General features: G+C 46.5%; 1 protein-coding gene across 1 annotated transcript in view; it reads right to left on the reverse strand.

Annotated features, from left to right (window-relative positions):
• Positions 1–21,210, reverse strand: part of LOC311245629 (protein bicaudal D homolog 1-like) — a gene marked incomplete at both ends in the record, with an annotated part of 257,330 nt that overhangs the window by 212,031 nt on the left and 24,089 nt on the right. The gene's annotated exons all lie outside the window — the stretch shown is intronic.

The raw sequence follows: 21,210 nt of genomic DNA on the forward strand, positions 1-21,210 counted from the left end.
CTGTGGCACCACCCAGAGGTTCCGTCCACTACTGACATTACTGCAGCTAACTACGAAGAAGCAGAACTCCTTCTGCTACAGCGAGCCTAAAGAGACTCGTTCCCCGACGAGCTAGACTGTCTGCAGGGATCAAAGCCAGTCCCGTCAGACAGCAGACTGCTCCACTTAGCCCCTGAGAGCGACGCCCATAATCTCATCAGAGTGGGTGGTCGTCTGAGGAGAGCCCCAGACTTAACGGATGACGTCAAGTACCCGATAGTCTTAAACAGCCGACACAAGGTCACAGAGCTCATCATGAAGAAATACGACGAGGACGTGCACCACGCCGGGGCAGAGAGAGTCTTCGCGGAGATCAGACGTTGCTATTGGATACTGCAAGGAAGAGAAGCAGTACGACGCTTCCAGCGGACTTGTCTAGACTGTCGCAAATGGCGAGCACAGCCCAGTATACCCAGGATGGCTGACCTACCCCCCTGTCGCCTCCGACTCGGCGACAAGCCCTTTCACTCCACCGGTATGGACTGTTTCGGCCCGCTGTATGTAAAGAAAGGAAGAGGGACGGAGAAGCGGTGGGGTATTGTATTCAAATGCATGACCACCCGAGCGATACACATAGAACTCCTTCCAACCATGAGTACGGACTCATTCCTTATGGCCTTCCGGAGATTCACATCGCGGAAAGGAAAACCGTCTATATTATTGTCTGATCACGGGACAAACTTCAAAGGCGGAGAAAGAGAGCTGAGAGAGAGCTTCCAAGCTATGGGCCCAGAACTTAAGACCCACCTCGCTCCCTCTCAGATTGATTTCCAGTTTAACCCCCCGAATGCACCTCACTTCGGTGGAACTTGGGAACGAGAAGTACGTTCAATAAAGACAGCTCTGTACGCCGTGCTTGGGGCCCAGACCGTGGCGGAAGAAGTCCTAACGACAGTCCTCACGGAGATCGAGGGAGTATTGAACTCAAAGCCCCTCGGTTACGTCTCAAGTGATGTAGCAGATGTTGACCCAGTCACCCCCAACACTCTCTTGATGGGGCGGCTGGACCCCGCGCTCCCACAGACAGTGTACAGACCTGAAGAAGCGAACGGCCGAAAAATGTGGAGGTACAGTCAAGTATTGGCTGACAAGTTTTGGAACAGTTTCCTCCTCCACTATCTACCGTCTCTACAGACCCGCCAGAAATGGGTGAAAGAAAGAGACAATTTGACGGAAGGCACAGTCGTCATGATTATCGACCAGTCACTACCCCGAGCTATGTGGCCGGCCGGCCGCGTAAGCAAAGTAATCACTGGTGCCGACAGAAAGGTCAGAGCGGCAGAAGTGCTCGTCCAAGGGCGGACATACACCCGACCCGTGGCGAGGCTGATAGAGTTGCCAAGGCTCCCCGACTCTCTTGATGACGACCATGACCCCCTGACTTTGTGAACTGCCCTACCCTCACAACGGACATTGAGTAGTGGACAGTGCGGTTAATCTGTCTCTGCTTATCTAATTAGGTGCGGACTAATTAGGAGGCGGCTGTTATGAAGGATCAGATTAAACCGAATATATATATTTATTACTTGAGATATATTGTATAGTATTTGTATATCGTCTGATATCCCTTGTATATTCTTTGTACATATACACGGAATATCCCTTTACCTAGTACAGACCATAATATTTCGTTCTCCTATTGGACAGCGATCCCCTAGGCGCCACGGCCATACCCCCAATGTCTAGTTCAAAGTCACCGCCAAAGACATGCCTGGATATGACCGGCTCTGCGCAAGAATACGAGACAGAAATAAGGCTGGTACTAGATTGTTCACCTAACGTATAAATACGGCGCAGGTGAATACAGCAGTATGTTAACCAATAAGTTGAAGCCTCACACCACGATACAACGTGCTGTGAAGTGGGCCCGTTTTGCCCCAAAATAGAGCCTTGAGACCGCGTGCGAATTGATAGCTGAAGTGTCAGAGTTTAACGCTGTATCGTCGAGTTCGACCTATTCTATTATTTAAGTAATAGTCTATTATGTATAGTGTATCGTGCGGCTACCATTCTACAGTGACCAGCATTACCAACGCTTCCTCGTACCGAGCTAGTGTGCTTATCCAGGCTGGGCGGCTTAACCTGGTGCCGTCATCCGAGGAGCCCTAGACGAGAACCGTGTGGATATGTACACTGGATAACCTACACCGGCGACTACAGAGCCCTTTTCGGCTGGATTATATTTGCTTTGGTCCTGTAGCTGATGGAGCGGAGAATCGTCTACACCCACAATTGTGTGGGATTTACCCTGTGAGGAGCAACGTCGAGCCCGCCTCTAGGACGCCTGAGGCTGGCTAGCTTTCCTCCATGCGGCACTGCATACCGGAGAATAGCTGTTGTTCGTCTGCGGATCAAGAGATTATTGTCTCCTGTACCTGGAGTCTCCTTATTCCTCGTTGACCCAGACTTTCGCTACCGACAAATCCTCTCCCCTGCTGGCCTACAACCGGAGGGACCCTATTAGTATCTCCAGCTGCCCTACTAGTGTACCATATATATAATTCTTATGATACAGGTGGTATTAATTATCTCCTGCGTAATATGCTCATGGACTTACGCTCTTGACCTATTCATGCACATTCTTCGCCTTACAAGCGCAATTCTCAATCTTGATAAGTAAAGTAATCAGGGGAGGAAACTAACTTTTTGGCTTACCAGCCAACTGGCGAGTATCTGATTTTTTTTACCAGCCAAACAGATTTTTTACCAGACAAAAAAAATCGCTAATTGTGATAATTACTTCTTTGTATGTCAAGCCGCGTCAATGTTGTGTATGCATCTGGGTAGGCACACTGTGCCTTTAAGACAGCACGGTGGTCTTACGACAGTGCTGTGAAGTACCGTCAAGTGTTGTGGTAACGTCAGTTGGGTTGGTGTGCTGTTGTGCACAGTGCACTGGTTGAGCTAGCCCCTTTCGTGACTGCGATGTGCAAGCCAGGGGCTTTTGAGCATGAAATAAAATGTCTAACCTTACGTCGTAGTCCGGTGCTTTTTTGGAAACATTATAGTCATAACAAATACACCTAGCTGGCTGCTTTGAGCACACAGGGCTAACGTTAGCTAGCAAGCAGCTATAGCTAAAATGCTAACTAGAAGCTAACCACTGTATACAGTTCCAGTAGACTAACATTACACCTCTGTGATTTAAATGTGTCCTTAGTAACTTATACTCGAGGGTTGTACTAGGGTTGGATGCAGTTCCCCCGTTGGTCAGTCTGTCTGTTTTCCATCTTCTGCTGTGTTTAACGTTATCTGTTTGCGAGTGCTCCTGATGGCTAGCCTAGTACCGCGGGACTTTTATTATTATATGTCCGCGGGTTGGCCAGTACTGCGCAAACGTTTATTAAACATTATATGTCCGCGGGTGGTCTTGTGCAGTGCTCTCGTGGCACTGTCAACTAAAGCGAACACTCAGAAGACGCGCACCGTTTGCCAGTGCAGTGATTGCAGAATGTTTTATTTTTTTGTATACTCGCCAGCAGGGGAGGAAACTAACTTTTTGGCTTACCAGCCAACTGGCGGGTATCTGATTTTTTTTACCAGCCAAACGTAAAAAATACTAGCATTTGGCCAGTAAAGTGGCCTAATTTCCTCCCCTGAAAGTAATGTAAGATAATCTTCGTGCTGCCAATAAATATTCTTCTAAACAAGTATTTGTTGTGAAGCCGTGTTATTGTGGATGTGTTCATCTCATATACCTGTGTACTGTATGGCCAGTAGTAATGTACATAAGTCAGTAGTGGTTTAATGATACCATACTTATTCAATACAGTCAGGGAATTGTACCCCTCAGTTACAGTAACAGATATACCAATATTGTCCAACTCTTAATTTCCGATACCGATATCAACCGATATCAACCGATACCGATATATGCAGGGTTCTCCCACCAAAAAACTGAATAATTTCAGGTAATTAACATTATTTATTACATGGCGTTTTAACATTCGCCAAAATGCTTGATTGTGATTGGTCAATAGCGCTCGGTTGTCCCTGACAGCGGTCAGTTATTTCTCGATAACGGGCCGCTGCTATGGGCAACGCGCAATAATGACACAGCGCTATTGACCAATCACAATCAAGCATTTTGGTCACAGACAGTCACGAAAGCTAAGCTCAGCATATGCACAGCTGCACTCATTAGGTAATCAGACCACACACCTGCCGGCTGCCGGCGATGACAGAGGAGCCACAGAACAACTGCGTCTGCATTTGATCTCCTCTTGTCGATGGTGTAAAATGAATTAGGTATATTGTTAGTAAGTTAGCCATGTAATAAGCGGGATAATGTATAGCTATACTCGGTCATTGTCGCAAAATAATTGACCTTCACTGCGTTTTTGTTTCGGTCAATTATTTTACGACAATGACCTCGTATTATCCCTTACATATCTCTTGTCTTGGAATTAACACAACATTATGCATACTTTTGACAATAAATAAAATCAGAATTTGTTCTTACTTGCTTGCCTGGGTAAATAAAGAAATTATAATTTTTTTTCTAAAACCAATACCGATATTTTCCGATATCACATTTTAATGCCAATATCGGCCGATAATATCGGTAGGCCGATAATATCGGACATCCCTACTTAAAACAAATAAAACGTGCCTCTTGATCATCAAACAAGAATGAATTGGCCTATTATATTGGGATTAATAAAGTGCTAATCTAACTTTCACCAAACATAATTTTTTTGTAAAATAAAAGGTGAATCTAAAAAAATATATAAAATATTTTTTTATTTTTATTTTTTTGAAAATCGATTTTTTTTTTAAATCGTCCTAGATCATTAATTCGAATTAATCGAAAAATCGATTAATCGCCCAGCCCTACCCTATCGTGGCTTTGGAGATGGTGTTTTGACTTTTGGACGGACACTATTCCTAAGCCCCTGTCAAAGATTTGGCTGCTAATTACTTACTTACTTATTACTGCTACTTGACATGACACAATGCTAGGCTGAGAGTTTTCACATGGAACATGTCAGAAGCAGTGTCAAAGTAAAAGCTCTGTGGGTTTTCTACTGAGTCTAATAGACGCCACTCTCACTCTTTTTCTTTTTCTTTTGAAATGTCCTGACCTCCCCACATGCCGGTGCGCATGAAGCAACGTCACCAGGAAACAAGGAGCCACTGAGTATTTAACCACAAAAGTGGAAAAAATCGAGACCATTAACCATCAAGTTACAACCGCCACAACACCACACAAATGAATGATAATTGAACAGCAAGGTTGAGTGACACCACAACGCCACAATGAACGGCCCCAAATTAGCTGCACACAGGTGATCGAAATCTTTGATAGTGACCATCTCCAAAGACTTACCGGTGACCTGCCGCCTAACCGAACCTAAAATAATGATGACATTACAGATAGAGATTTTTGAGTTGTGGATTAGCCAACAAGTGAGAATCCTGTAGAATCTCACGCAGAACGGACAGACATTCCTATCACTCATCTTCGCCCGCCCAGTAACTCTTCTCCTCAGCTTAACAATAGCAAGATGAGAGTACACCATTGTGATCTAAGATGTGATATGTCATCATGCCTACAAATCCAAAGCTGTGTGTTATGGTTTGTAACCGACCCCAATCGCACAACACAAGACAGGTATGATGGTTTGCCAAGAAACAGATATTTATTGAACAACAGGGAAATACAGGGAAAAGGGCACTGTCCCTTTAAGGGAGAATCACAAATACAGGAATATAATATGAGGGGAAGGAAAGGTGCCTTTAAGAGGCGGGCAGGAAAAGGGAACACTAAGGGAAAGTAAGGGAACGCCTAAGGGAAGGTTAAGGGAACGCCTTGGGACAGAGGAACTAGAGACTAGGTAAACCAGGGACAAGGAGAACTAGGGAGAGAGGACTAGGGACTAGGAGAGCTAGGGAACAGGAGAAACGGGGACTAGGGGAACTAGGGACAAGGAACTAGGTGGAACTAGAAGGGGGAGAACTAGGGAACAGGAACTAGGTGGAACTAGAAAGGGAGAACTTGGGACCAGGAACTAGGTGGAACTAGAAAGGGGAGAACTAGGGAACAGGAACTAGGTGGAACTAGAAAGGGAGAACTTGGGACCAGGAACTAGGTGGAACTAGAAAGGGGAGAACTAGGGAACAGGAACTAGGTGGAACTAGAAAGGGAGAACTTGGGACCAGGAACTAGGTGGAACTAGAAGGGGAGAACTAGGGAACAGGAACTAGGTGGAACTAGAAAGGGAGAACTTGGGACCAGGAACTAGGTGGAACTAGAAGGGGAGAACTAGGGAACAGGAACTAGGTGGAACTAGAAAGGGAGAACTTGGGACCAGGAACTAGGTGGAACTAGAAGGGGACTGAGGCCCGCGGAGGCGGGCTGGGGAACAGGGAGGAACTGGGAGGACTGGTGGAAATCATCTGGGCCGCTCTGCAGGACAGAGGAGATAGTTAATGCACAAAAGGGAAAAAACAGAGCAGGTGCAGAACAGTCCAAATAACAAAGTGAACAAAGTAATAATATCTTCGTGTGACAAACACACAGGGGGAGATGTAAAGTCCAAAAATACTATTCTAAGTGAGAACCAAAAACAGAGGCAATACGCTGGGAAACAGCAGCGGGACGAGGGCAAGGGGCATTACGCTGAGTGAGTGACATCACAATCAAAACTCACCCAGGCGTATGCGTAAAGGTACAGGGACAGCAACGGGAACGGGGGCAAGGGCACTACGCTGAGTGAGTGACATCACAATCAAAACTCACCCAGGCGTATGCGTAAAGGTACAGGGACAGCAACGGGGCGAGGGCATCGCCACCGGGTGGCTGGCTGTCCGAGCCGAGGAACAGAGTGCTGGAACAGTATGATGGTTAGCCGCTGTCGGAGCCGAGGAACAGGGTGCTGGAACAGCGGCGGTGGCGAGGATGTCGTCCACCGGGTAGCCGCTGTCGGAGCCGAGGAACAGAGTGCGCGCCACACCTTGGTGTGCGCGTCGGAACAGTGGCGGTGGCGAGGGCGTCGTCCACCGGGTAGCCGCTGTCGGAGCCGAGGAACAGAGTGGCGCGCCACACCTTGGTGTGCGCGTCGGAACAGAGAGACGCATCGGGGTGCGTCTGCGAGGAGGAGTGTGCCAAGCAGGAAGGTCTGGAAGATGCGCGTCGGCGCCAAGCACGAAGGTCTAGAAGATGCGCGTTGCGCGCTGGTCTGGAGAGCGTGCCAAGCTCGAGGGTTCTTGGAAGATGCGCGTTGCGCGCTGAGGACTGGAGAGCGTGCCAAGCTCGAGGGTTCTTGGAAGATGCGCGTTGCGCGCTGAGGACTGGAGAGCGTGCCAAGCTCGAGGGTTCCTGGAAGATGCGCGTTGCGCGCTGGTCTGGAGAGCGTGCCAAGCTCGAGCGTCCTTGGAAGATGCGCGTTGCGCGCTGAGGACTGGAGAGCGTCTGCGCTGGTCTGGATGTGCGTCAGGACGAACAGCTGCGCGGGGGTCTGCAGTGGAACGCTGGGGTGCCTCCCGTGGAAGTACAGGGAGCGCAGACCAGTCTCCCCCACAGGCAACGGCGACAGCTGGCGAAGGCTGGAGCAAACATCTCGACGCCGGAGAATGGAACAGCATAGGCAGCAGAGGATCTCCCGAAAGAGTCTAGATGTTTAGAGAATATGACTCGGCAAGTATACAACACGACCCCACGCCAAAACGAGGGGAAGCGCCCTGGTATTTAAAGCCCACAGGGGGACTAATTAGCCTGCCACCACAGGTGCGAGAGATAATAGAATATCAAACAGGTGTGGCCACTAAGGGTAAGGAACGAGAGGGTGGGGGCTAGAGAGAGTGAGTAGGGAATTCCTAACAGTAGGCTTAAAGAAGACAGAGAATAGGGAATTCCTAACAGTAGGCTTAAAGAAGACAGAGAAAAGGTAGTGAGCAGCGGGCAAAACCTCACAGTATCCCCCCCTCCAACGGGAGCCACCCGGCGACCCAAAACAAATACAGACAGAGTGGCAGGGGGCAAAACAAGACAAAAACGAAGGCACTGGCCAAGCCAGTAGGGGAAGCCACCACAAGAGTGGGGCTAGCAAAAGAAACAGGGTCGCCGAGGGGTAACTAGGGTAGCAGAGGGGCAACTGGTCTAGAGGAACTGGGTCTAGAGAACTAGTCTAGCGAACTGGGCAAGAGAACTGGTCTAGAGAAACTGGGTCTAGAGAACTGAGGGGCAAGCAGGGTAGCAAAAGGGGTAACCATGGTAGCACCGGGAAAAGGGGCTAGCAGAGGGAAGGTTAGCTGCCAGGGCACTGACAGCTACAGGGCCTATGCTAGCTGTACTGCTACATCAACATAGAGGCTGCGCAAGCTGCCGGAGCTAGGCTAGCAGAGGGAAAGGGTAGCTGCCAAGGCACTGATAGCTACAGGGCCTATGCTAGCTGTACTGTTACATCAACATAGAGGCTGTGCTAACAGCCGGGGCCAAGCTAGCAGGCCGGGGCCATGCAGAGGGAAACTGGGTTAGCTGCCAGGGCATGGCTAGCTACAGGGCCTATGCCAGCAGCAAGGGCTGCATAAACATAGAGGCTGTGCTAGCAGCCGGGGCTAAGCTAGCAGACAGGGGCTCTGCTGAGGGACTGGGTTAGCTGCCAGGGCATGGCTAGCTACAGGGGGGTCAAACAGGGCTAAACGGGAAGCAAACAGGGGAGCTAACCGGCTAACAAGGGAGCTAAACAGGGCTAACAAGGAAGCTAAACAGGGCTAACAAGGAAGCTAAACTGGGCTAACAGGGGAGCTAGAGGGAACAAGAGAAGAAAAAAAAAAAGGCAAACTCAACATACACCGTCTGTGCTGGCTGGGGTCGTCGATCTGGTGGGGTCGTACTGTTATGGTTTGTAACCGACCCCAATCGCACAACACAAGACAGGTATGATGGTTTGCCAAGAAACAGATATTTATTGAACAACAGGGAAATACAGGGAAAAGGGCACTGTCCCTTTAAGGGAGAATCACAAATACAGGAATATAATATGAGGGGAAGGAAAGGTGCCTTTAAGAGGCGGGCAGGAAAAGGGAACACTAAGGGAAAGTAAGGGAACGCCTAAGGGAAGGTTAAGGGAACGCCTTGGGACAGAGGAACTAGAGACTAGGTAAACCAGGGACAAGGAGAACTAGGGAGAGAGGACTAGGGACTAGGAGAGCTAGGGAACAGGAGAAACGGGGACTAGGGGAACTAGGGACAAGGAACTAGGTGGAACTAGAAGGGGGAGAACTAGGGAACAGGAACTAGGTGGAACTAGAAAGGGAGAACTTGGGACCAGGAACTAGGTGGAACTAGAAAGGGGAGAACTAGGGAACAGGAACTAGGTGGAACTAGAAAGGGAGAACTTGGGACCAGGAACTAGGTGGAACTAGAAAGGGGAGAACTAGGGAACAGGAACTAGGTGGAACTAGAAAGGGAGAACTTGGGACCAGGAACTAGGTGGAACTAGAAGGGGAGAACTAGGGAACAGGAACTAGGTGGAACTAGAAAGGGAGAACTTGGGACCAGGAACTAGGTGGAACTAGAAGGGGAGAACTAGGGAACAGGAACTAGGTGGAACTAGAAAGGGAGAACTTGGGACCAGGAACTAGGTGGAACTAGAAGGGGACTGAGGCCCGCGGAGGCGGGCTGGGGAACAGGGAGGAACTGGGAGGACTGGTGGAAATCATCTGGGCCGCTCTGCAGGACAGAGGAGATAGTTAATGCACAAAAGGGAAAAAACAGAGCAGGTGCAGAACAGTCCAAATAACAAAGTGAACAAAGTAATAATATCTTCGTGTGACAAACACACAGGGGGAGATGTAAAGTCCAAAAATACTATTCTAAGTGAGAACCAAAAACAGAGGCAATACGCTGGGAAACAGCAGCGGGACGAGGGCAAGGGGCATTACGCTGAGTGAGTGACATCACAATCAAAACTCACCCAGGCGTATGCGTAAAGGTACAGGGACAGCAACGGGAACGGGGGCAAGGGCACTACGCTGAGTGAGTGACATCACAATCAAAACTCACCCAGGCGTATGCGTAAAGGTACAGGGACAGCAACGGGGCGAGGGCATCGCCACCGGGTGGCTGGCTGTCCGAGCCGAGGAACAGAGTGCTGGAACAGTGGCGGTGGCGAGGATGTCGTCCACCGGGTAGCCGCTGTCGGAGCCGAGGAACAGGGTGCTGGAACAGCGGCGGTGGCGAGGATGTCGTCCACCGGGTAGCCGCTGTCGGAGCCGAGGAACAGAGTGCGCGCCACACCTTGGTGTGCGCGTCGGAACAGTGGCGGTGGCGAGGGCGTCGTCCACCGGGTAGCCGCTGTCGGAGCCGAGGAACAGAGTGGCGCGCCACACCTTGGTGTGCGCGTCGGAACAGAGAGACGCATCGGGGTGCGTCTGCGAGGAGGAGTGTGCCAAGCAGGAAGGTCTGGAAGATGCGCGTCGGCGCCAAGCACGAAGGTCTAGAAGATGCGCGTTGCGCGCTGGTCTGGAGAGCGTGCCAAGCTCGAGGGTTCTTGGAAGATGCGCGTTGCGCGCTGAGGACTGGAGAGCGTGCCAAGCTCGAGGGTTCTTGGAAGATGCGCGTTGCGCGCTGAGGACTGGAGAGCGTGCCCAGCTCGAGGGTTCCTGGAAGATGCGCGTTGCGCGCTGGTCTGGAGAGCGTGCCAAGCTCGAGCGTCCTTGGAAGATGCGCGTTGCGCGCTGAGGACTGGAGAGCGTCTGCGCTGGTCTGGATGTGCGTCAGGACGAACAGCTGCGCGGGGGTCTGCAGTGGAACGCTGGGGTGCCTCCCGTGGAAGTACAGGGAGCGCAGACCAGTCTCCCCCACAGGCAACGGCGACAGCTGGCGAAGGCTGGAGCAAACATCTCGACGCCGGAGAATGGAACAGCATAGGCAGCAGAGGATCTCCCGAAAGAGTCTAGATGTTTAGAGAATATGACTCGGCAAGTATACAACACGACCCCACGCCAAAACGAGGGGAAGCGCCCTGGTATTTAAAGCCCACAGGGGGACTAATTAGCCTGCCACCACAGGTGCGAGAGATAATAGAATATCAAACAGGTGTGGCCACTAAGGGTAAGGAACGAGAGGGTGGGGGCTAGAGAGAGTGAGTAGGGAATTCCTAACAGTAGGCTTAAAGAAGACAGAGAATAGGGAATTCCTAACAGTAGGCTTAAAGAAGACAGAGAAAAGGTAGTGAGCAGCGGGCAAAACCTCACACTGTGTTTCCTAAAACCACGTTAGCACTTAGCACTAGCACTTTCAAAATCACGAATTGTGCTTCTTTGGCTGTGCCTACATCAGCATAAAGGTCCTCCCATAGTCGAGCGGACCGTACACGGAGAAGACTCCCGCGGACTCAAAGCGGACCCAAAGGGTACTCAAAGCAGACCCAATTATTATTATTATTTAATTTTTTCTTGTTTAACTGTGGATTGTGTGTTTCTTGTATAATGGTATAAATTATTATTTGTGTAAATTAGGTTGTACGCCGACCATTAAGTAAATACTTGTTTAGTTTAGGAATAAGGGGCAGATTTATTCTTCTTCCTGCTCCTTTTGTCCATGGAATGATAATTATGATTGTGTAATGAAGAAACTCTGATTGTATGATTCCATGTGGCAAATAAATACTCTGAATCTGAATCTGAATCTGAAAGCAGACTCCAAGTGCGAAGCTCCTATTTTCTGATGCGCGGACGTCCGCAGCGCCCACTTGGTGTCACACAAAACGCTGCTCGGGGTCTTTGTTGACCATGACCTGCATTAAATGTGACACCGTGCGAGGAGAGTTTGAGATTAGCCCTTGACGCCATCGCCATCTTGTGGTAAAAACTTTTTTCATTGAGTGGCCTCACATACCACCGTCTCTGCTTTTTCTCCCGCAAAGCCAGTAAACAGAGCAGCTCTTCTTCATCATCTGATAATGACGCCATAACAGAAGTGTAAACAGCGCGAAAGAATTGTGGGAAATGTAGTAAACTGGCGCGAGACATGTAGGAAATTGGTCCGTGGAGGTCCGCTGAGGTACGATCGACTATGAAAGCTCAATGAGTCCAGTGGACCTCCGCGGAGTCCAGTCCGCATACAGTCCGCTCGACTATGGGAGCACCTTTAGAAATAGCTCATAGACATTTTAATCCAATTATTAAAATAAGTAAGAAGTTATAAGAACTTTCAGAAAACCTGTCTAACACATTTAACGCACAGCATTGAAACTTTTGAGCTGGACAAATTAAGCGTCAATCATTGGATGATAATCAGTGGTGCGTTATTGAAATCATCTGGGGTGACACGCACCACGTGCACGCGCGCTCCCGGCGAATGCGCATTTAATGTCCCCTCGCTTGGGCACAGACTAAAGACAGTGCCTAATTGCCTCTACGAATGGAATGTAACACGTCTTCACAACAAGGTTAGGTGTGAATGTGTCTGAGAACGTATTTAACACACCTGACGACCGGAGCTATTGATATGCAAATAGCGAGTGAGGTTACACACCGTGCTACCCCGTCCCATGAACAACGCATGCCTGATGATAATGACTATTGAAGCTTTTAATCGGCACGGCCCTACTTAGTACTAACATCATCTCACTTCTCCACAGCTTTCAAGGAAGGAAAGGTGCTATCAGGGCTGTCCCATTTTTTGGCCTTCGAAGCTTCAAGTAATTATCATCGAATAGTCGAAGCTTCATTCTGCTTGCACAAAATAATCAATGTGGTGGATAAACAAGAGCTGAGGTCAGGTTTTCTGAAAGCCTGTATGATTTCTGAGAAGAACTGATTCTCAAAATTAATATTGAACTATTATTTCTAGACGCTATTTTGATGTTTATGTTGGGGAAAAAAACACACAAACAAACAAAACAAAGCATTAGACTAGTGATTTTGACATCAATTACCATGGCAGCGACTGAATCTTTGAAGAGAGACACAACGCTCTACGCGTTGACACAACGTACAACCACTCATTGTCTTCTTCTCTCCTGTCTGGAGAGAGACAGAACCTGTCACTGAATCACGGCTCGACCTTTCCTTCCACTTTACTGCACACAAGTTAGTGTGCGTGAGCCATCGGTGAAGCAAAGGCGTAGACAAGGATCTGTTTTGGCACGTCTCGCAGTGGAAGGCCTTGAGAGAGCAGAACTGTCCTGTAGACACTGTGTCCTCTTACCTATCTACCCAGACGTGGGCTCCACTGCAGTCTGTCTGGGAGACGACAGTCATCTGCTGATGGTGACGAATGAACTAATGAATTTAATATCCATTTCTGTTTTGTTAGATAAGAGTACAGTTGATGGAAGATGGGAGATGGAGGTAGGGTAATGTGAGACAAAGGCAGGCAAAGTCAGTCAGACTTAAAGGCAGGCAACAGCGCTATACTGCATAGGCTGCATCTTGCTTACTAGAGCCTTGGGGTAAACAAACAAGTGTCAGGAATACTGATGGGAAATAGAAACACTACATAGATATTTCTGGCTTCTGACGTATGCATTTCAGGATTCACTATGTCAAAAATGTTATTAAACCTCATGCAATACTTTAAAGCAGACATCTCAGGATGAAAAATATGTTGTACTCTGCAGTAATGGCATCCTTCTCTCCCTCTCTCTCTCTCTTTTTCTCAATTCAGTATTCTCTGCCCAGAGACAGAACTAACAACCCTGAACCACAGGGTAATACAGAGTATACATAGAGTACATAGTAGTGGGAGTGAGAGTGAGTGAGTGAGTGAGTGAGTGAGTGAGTGAGTGAGTGAGTGAGTGAGTGAGTGAGTGAGAGAGAGAGAGAAAACGAGAGAGTGAGAGAAAGAGAGAGAGAGAAAGAGAGAGGGGGAATGAATGAGTGAGAGAGAGTGAGAGAGAGTGAGAAATAGAGAGAGAGTGAGAGAACGGGGGAGAGAGGGAAGGGATGAGCAAAGCTGATTGAAGACTGAAAGAAAAGGGGGGGGATGCCCCGATCACGTTTTTTTGCCACCGATACCGATCACAGATCGTCTTGAGCCATATCGGCCGATACCGATATCGATCGTTTTTGGTTTTATATTAAAAAAAATCATTTTTTTAAATATATATATATTTTTTTTATATATATATTATATAATTATACTTGTAATTGTATTATCTGCGAGACATCGCCACCACGCAACAAGTCAAAATGCTCGCTATCTCCACTGTCTGTGTGTATACTCTGCTTTGGTCAAATCACATTCAGCATGCCCTCAGCACAGCAGGGTATATCTGCGGCTGCGGCTCTGCAGATATACCCTACTCCCTCAGCTAGCCCCGTTTGTGACTGCGATGCAAGCCGGGGCTCGAATACGCATCGAATCAATGTTATAAGACATTGATATCAGGAGCTATCTGTAGCTACTGCTAGCCGGCTAGATAACGTTAAGACAACGCCTTAGTGAACTATTTAGTTCAATGGGACATTTCATTTTGAACAGTGAGCTAACGTGAGCTAACGTGAGCTAACGGAGGTATCAACATGCACTACTAGACTATTGCTGGAGCATTTGTTGATATCAGGAGCTATCAGTAGCTAGCCGGCTAGATACCGTTAGACAATGCCTACTAAAAGTGAATAGTTGACTGGGTAATTTTGTTTAAACAGTAACGATAGCTAGGTAGCTAACGTTAGCTCACGTCGCATGCACTATAGACTAGAGCAGAGGACCCTCCTCTGTGTTTACACGGGTGCGGGAGGGCAAGGGAGGAGGAGGAGGAGGAGGAGCGGCAGTTTGCAGCTCCGTGTGTCTGAGACAGACAGCGAGTGAGATCTCCGCTAATAATAGGATCATGTTTTTCGATCGGTTTTCACGATCGGCGAAAATAAAGCATTATCGGAATTCACCGTTCTCATATTTATACTGAATATCGGCCGATACCGATCGCTGGCCGATCGATCGGGGCATCCCTAGATGAAGCATAACAATAGCAAGAGAGAACGAGAGAGAGTGAGAGAGAGAGATAGAGAGAGAGAGAGAGAGAGAGAGAGAGAGAGAGAGAGAGAGAGAGAGAGAGATAGAGAGAGAGAGAGAGAGAGAGAGAGAGAGAGAGAGAGAGAGAGAGAGAGAGAGAGAGAGAGAGAGAGAGAGAGAGAGAGAGAGAAACAAAACAACCTCACCTATTGGCAAACATAAACAAAAGCACAGAGCAAAAAAGTTGAGCACAGAAACCTTTGCTGTGTGTGTGTGTGTGTGTGTGTGTGTGTGTGTGTGTGTGTGTGTGTGTGTGTGTGTGTGTGTGTGTGTGTGTGTGTGTGTGTGTGTGTGTGTGTGTGTGTATGTGTGTGTGTGTGTGTGTGTGTACTCAACTATGTCAGAAGAGTTGGCCTTGAGGGCACAAGACCAAAACACAAGGGGAACATGATATGCTAAAATGACATGTGGGCAGGGCACTCAATATACAAGAAGTCCACTATAATGGACACACACACACACACACACACACACACACACACACACACACACACACACACACACACACACACACACACACACACACACACACACCTGTTTGTAAGATAAATTCACCTCACGTCCTTCCCTGTGTGAAAAAACTACAGTTTTGTCGGAGGGGAGTGGCTAAGTACTCTCTTAGGTCTCAGACGGGCAGAAATGACAGCTGGCACCAAATCCATTCAGAAGAAGAGACAACGTTGCATAAAAGGTGGCTGGCAGTGTGCATAAAGTAAGGCATAGAATAAAGGCATAGTTTATTGAAATTAGTTTTCTCTAACAAACGCATCTATTTCTATATTTCCTATTGTGTCTCTATCTACTCCAGTGCGCTTCGCAGATTCGGCTGTCAGACAGACTCGCATTGCTGTGCTGCTCGCACGTAACCGAGGATAGAGAGAGGCGTGTGTGGAGAGAGCTATGGAGGGGCCTTTAGTGTGTGTGTGTGTAGGGGGAGGGTAAATTACAGGGAGATATTGGTCCAAATATGAAGGCAACGTCAAAATGTATTTATTCTCTCTCCCCCACTCCCTCTCTCTGTGTGTGAGATAGTTTTTATAGTTGAAACATATAAGTTCAGTCTAGTGCAGCGGTTCTCAAACTACGGGTCACGACCTAAAGTGGGGTCGCGGGTAGGTGATAGTGGGGTCGCGCTTTGGCAACAAAAAGAAATGTGATTGAGTTTTCCACCTGGCAGCTGTGTGTATTTGCCATGTCTTGCCGCTCCTTCAACGGAGGCCAACGCACAGTATTCCAATACACATCTCACTACATCCTGCACATTTATAATCGTGGGGGCCACGTCTGGTATTTTGTGTGTAACTTGGACTCGCAATGGATAGGTTTGTTGTCAGAAGCTGTCCCGGTTGCCCGCGATGAAATGGGCATAACCAGCTGCTATGCCTATACCACACTGAAGTGAGGTGGCTATCTCGAGGCAAAGTAATGTAATAGAAATAGTATCATGTCATATAGTTCTGTGTTAAAATACATATTCTATCTCTGATAGCTTTGACTAGTTAATTTGGGTTAACTGGTATACAACTCAGACACTAGGCGACAGTCTTAACAGTGTTCTTATGGCAACGACCAAGGTTGAAGAGATATGAGAGGTCCAAGGTCTTTTCCTCTCCAGTTATTTTTTATTTTTATTTTTTACTTAATTTTTTAGCGTTTATCGCTTTTCTGGTCAAGCATGACCGACAGAAACAGGTTGAAATGGGATGTAGAGCAGGGGAAGTCATTCTGAGAAATGACGGCGGGTCCGGGAATCGAACTTGTGTCCCCCAGATCCGTGACGAGCACGGTTTTCCCCGACGCAGAGATAGCGCCGAGATATGCGGTGAGCTACGGGAGCTCCCCTTCCTCTCCAGTTCTAGTGTGAAGTCATAACAAAGCTATAGACCCATTCTTTGTTTTCATTTCTGTCATGTCTGGTATCTCATGTACGTCATCTCGATTATGTATTTAATGTATGTCTGACCAAGAGCTCTTTCTCACTTTCTGGTCAGACGTTAGCATGTCTGATTGTAAACTGAGCTCTGTGGAAACAGATTAATAAACTATGTTCTAGGGCGGCCGGGTAGCGCAGCGGACTAAGCGTCTGTCTACCACCACAGAGACAGTGGGATCGAATCCAGCTGTGGTGCTTCTGGCTATATCCCGACTGTACCATGACAAGGCTCCGGCCATTTGTCCCGCCAGCGAGAGGCCTTTCGTCAACGTTCCTTGGTGACCGACCGACTGATAATGACCGACCTCTTCGTCTTGGCTGGCATAACTAAGCATAATAGTCAAAAGCTGCACGCGCGAAATAGTCAAACGCAGCTGACGCACGCCGGCGTACTACACATGATGTAAGTAACCACTCCCTTCGTTGAAACCAATAGTATGTCTGCTGCAGAGCCCCAGAGCTCCAATAGTGAGTATGTCTGCAGACCCAGGAACAAGTCAGACACATTCTACAAACGTGTCTAATGTGAAATATATAAGCATATAAGCAAAACTAGATTTTAGGTCTGTGATGAAAAAGGGCCTCGCGGGAAGGGGGGCCTCGCAAAAAAAAAATCTTGTGTACTGTACTGTATGTGATGAATAAACCTCTTGAATCTTGAATCTCTACTAAAAGTTTATTCAAAGATGCCTTTATTGTTTTAACATATGCTTGGAAACATGCACCCAGAAAAGCGGCCATTCTTTTTTTATACTTGAACTTGAGGACTGCATACTTTTTTTGCAAAGCTTATCTTTATACTGTATGCTTATAGCACATGCATAAGCCTGGTCTCTTTTGAAAGATAACATTCTCAAGTTTCGTACACAATAAAGAAAAATCACTTTTAGTGCTAATGAGTAACATAGGGCTGAACATGAGTTGAACTTGTGTACTCACGTTTTTGTGTAGTATAGTTGCAATATTCCAAAATAATATATATATATTTTTTGTATAAGCTGGAAAACACTGCAAATCCATAGCCTGAAGGGACATGGGCCTGAAGGGACATTAACGCGTGTTGTCGGGCCTTACAAATACATTTGATTTTGATTTGATTATCAATAAGGTAGGATATCTGGAACACACAAACACACTATTTTTTAAATCACATGCCATGAAACTCTGGGACCTGGCTGAATTTAAGACTGCACAAATCATGTTTAAAGCACGAAACAATTCAATCCCGGGTAACATCCAAAAATGCTGTTATAGAGAGGGGGGTTACAATTTAGAGGAGAGTCTAACTTCAAGAAACAGGCTGTTCATTCAACAATGTATGTATATTTCAGTTTGTGGAGTGAATATGAGTTGCATAAGATAATAGAGTGTGAAGGTATATTGAATACTGTCTATCTGTATGTCATGTATGTCATATGATGAATTGAAAATGGGGGACCCTGATGTAAACAAGACGAAAGTCTTTCTCTGGTCTGCATCCCCTTAACAATTGTGTGTATTGAGCCGTACTGTATTGTACCCATTCTGCAGTCTGGCCCCGCGCGGATCTTTTTTTTTTTTTTTTTATTATTGCAAAACAAAAATTATTAAAAGTCAGTACTCAACACACAATGCATAATGAAACTAACAATTAAGGTGGCTAAAATGACATGCAAGTACAGAAACAGAAAACAAAAAAAAGTCTATAATAATATTTTACCGTATACAGTGTATATCCAACGAAATTACCAATTATACCAATGCCTTATACAGGATATACCCCTAATACCTATTATCTAAAACCCTACACACATATGCTCCAGCTCAAACCCCCCCCCCTCCCGGACCCCTCCTTGGATAGTACCTCCATTATCCCTCACTCCTAACCAAACACTAACATTATAAGCTAGCTTTTATTCTCTCCACCACTTCTAACCACATTGACATTTTGGATTCGTTGAGACCCAGAATTCTTGCTGTAGATATTTCTTGATAAATCACATCGAGATATGTAAGAAACCAAACCTTCCGGCAAATTTTTTCCGGTTGAAACCAGCGTGATGCGATCAGTTTTTTAGCTACTGTGATACTCGATAAAACCAATCTCTTTAGCTGTGGATTTACTGCAAACTCAAAAACATCATTCAATAGTAATACAGAGGGGTGTACTGGTATATTCCAAGATACAAGTTTTGATAATTGATGGGTCACATCTTTCCAGAATGCCTTAACTGGTGGGCAGTCCCAATACATGTGCATAAATGTCCCTTCGTCTCCATTTGTACATTGGGAGCATTTTAAGTCTTGTTTAAGACCCATTCTGTTCAGTCTTATAGGAGTCAAGTATGTCCTGTGAATATAGTTAAGATTGATTTGTTGATGGTCCGGGTTCCTTGATGTAAGACGGACATTTCATTTGCCCATGCTCCTTGCCAATCAAAGTCACTTTCCAGGTCTGGTATATCCCTCCTCCAGACAGAGTCTAGTTGGAGGGTTTCATACAAGGACGTTAGTAATTGATAATAAAAACCTGATACAAAACCTCTCGATGTCTCTCTTTCATAGAAGAATTTGTGGTATCTGTGGTGTTCAACTGGTATGTCTAATGGAACACTGTGAGACTTCAAACATAGCTGTAACTGTATGTAAAAAAGCCATGTGGACCCGGTGAGGTTAAACTTTGTGCATATTTCTCCATAACTACAAAAACCCTGGTTGTTGAAAATATCCCCTAATGAGTGTATGCCTTGCTCTTCCCATATAGGGAATCTTATAGGACGTTTTTCAATTAAGAGTGCATTGTTATTGAATAAGGGAGTGTGATTATGCCATTTTTGTGGGTTAGGATATTTTTTTTGTGTTTCACGCCATATCCGGATTGCATGGGTAATTATGGGGCCAAATTTCCGCTCACAGTGCTTGATTGGTAGTTTAGTGTGTGCTATGTCCTTCAGTCTATGTGGGGCTACTATGTTTTCTTCCAATTTTCTCCAGGATACCAATGCCTGGGGATCAAACCATATTGTCAATGGTCTTAATGTGTATGCCTTAAAATATTGGAAAAAATCTGGAACTGCCATGCCACCGTCTGCTTTATTTCTCTGTGCGGTGGATCTTTTTATGTGAGGTGGTTTGTTATTCCAAATAAATTTGTATGTGGAGGAGTGTAATCTTTTCCAGTAACCCTCTGGAGGGGGTAACGGTAGCATTGAACTGATGAAGTTGATTCTAGGTAGTACATCCATCTTAACTATTGATACCCTTGCCTGTACTGAGTTTTTAAGTTTTGCCCACCTGTCCAGGTCGTCTTTGATTTTGTTCTGTATTTTTGTGTAATTGTGCTTCACCGTTTGTCTTATGGTGGGAAATATTTCCACACCCAAGCATCTAAAATGTTTTACCATAGGTATCTCACCTGGGAGGGTTGTATCTTTTTTTGCATGGGTGTTAAGTGGAAGGAAAGCCGACTTCGGCCAATTTATTTTAAATCCCGATAAATCACCAAAGTTCTCAATCAACTTGAGTAGATGAGGCAATGTGGTGTTGGGGCTTTGCATGAACAATATTACGTCGTCCGCATATAAACAAATTTTATGTTGTGTGCCCTTGATTACGATTGGTTCTATGGATTGGGATTGTCTTATATATTGTGCTAAAGGCTCTAATGATAGATCGAATAGTCCGGGACTAAGAGGGCAACCCTGTCTGGCTGAGCGTGATACCGGAAAGATTTTGGAGATGAATGTACCTGTTGTAATCATGGCCGATGGGTCTTTGTATAATACTTTAATCATATCAATGAATCCTTTTCCTAACCCCATCCTTTCTAATACTGCCCATAGATACGACCATTCCAGCCTGTCAAAGGCTTTCATAGCATCCAGGGACAGCATCGCCTTTGGTATGGTGTCTTCTTTGTCTGCATCTAGTACGTGCAGTATTCGTCTTATGTTATCAGTGATCAGGCGACCTCTTATGAAGCCAGTTTGGTCTGGATGAACTAAAGACGTCATATGCTTTTGTAATCTGATGGCTAATACCTTAGAGTACAGTTTGACATCGGTTCCGAGGAGGCTTAAGGGTCTGTAACTACCGCACTCGGTGGGGTCTTTGTCTTTTTTGAGAAGGACTGAAATGAGTGCAATATTGTCGTGTTTATGGAAGCTCCCCTCCTTGACTGAGTATAAGATCATATTTAGTAATAAGGGTCCAATTATGTCCCAACAAGAAAGGTACATTTCTGATGGGATACCGTCTCTTCCAGGAGCCTTACCATTTTTCATTTCGGATA

Source organism: Notolepis coatsorum (assembly GCF_963971535.1).
Source record: "Notolepis coatsorum genome assembly, chromosome: 18".
NCBI lineage: Eukaryota > Metazoa > Chordata > Actinopteri > Aulopiformes > Paralepididae > Notolepis > Notolepis coatsorum.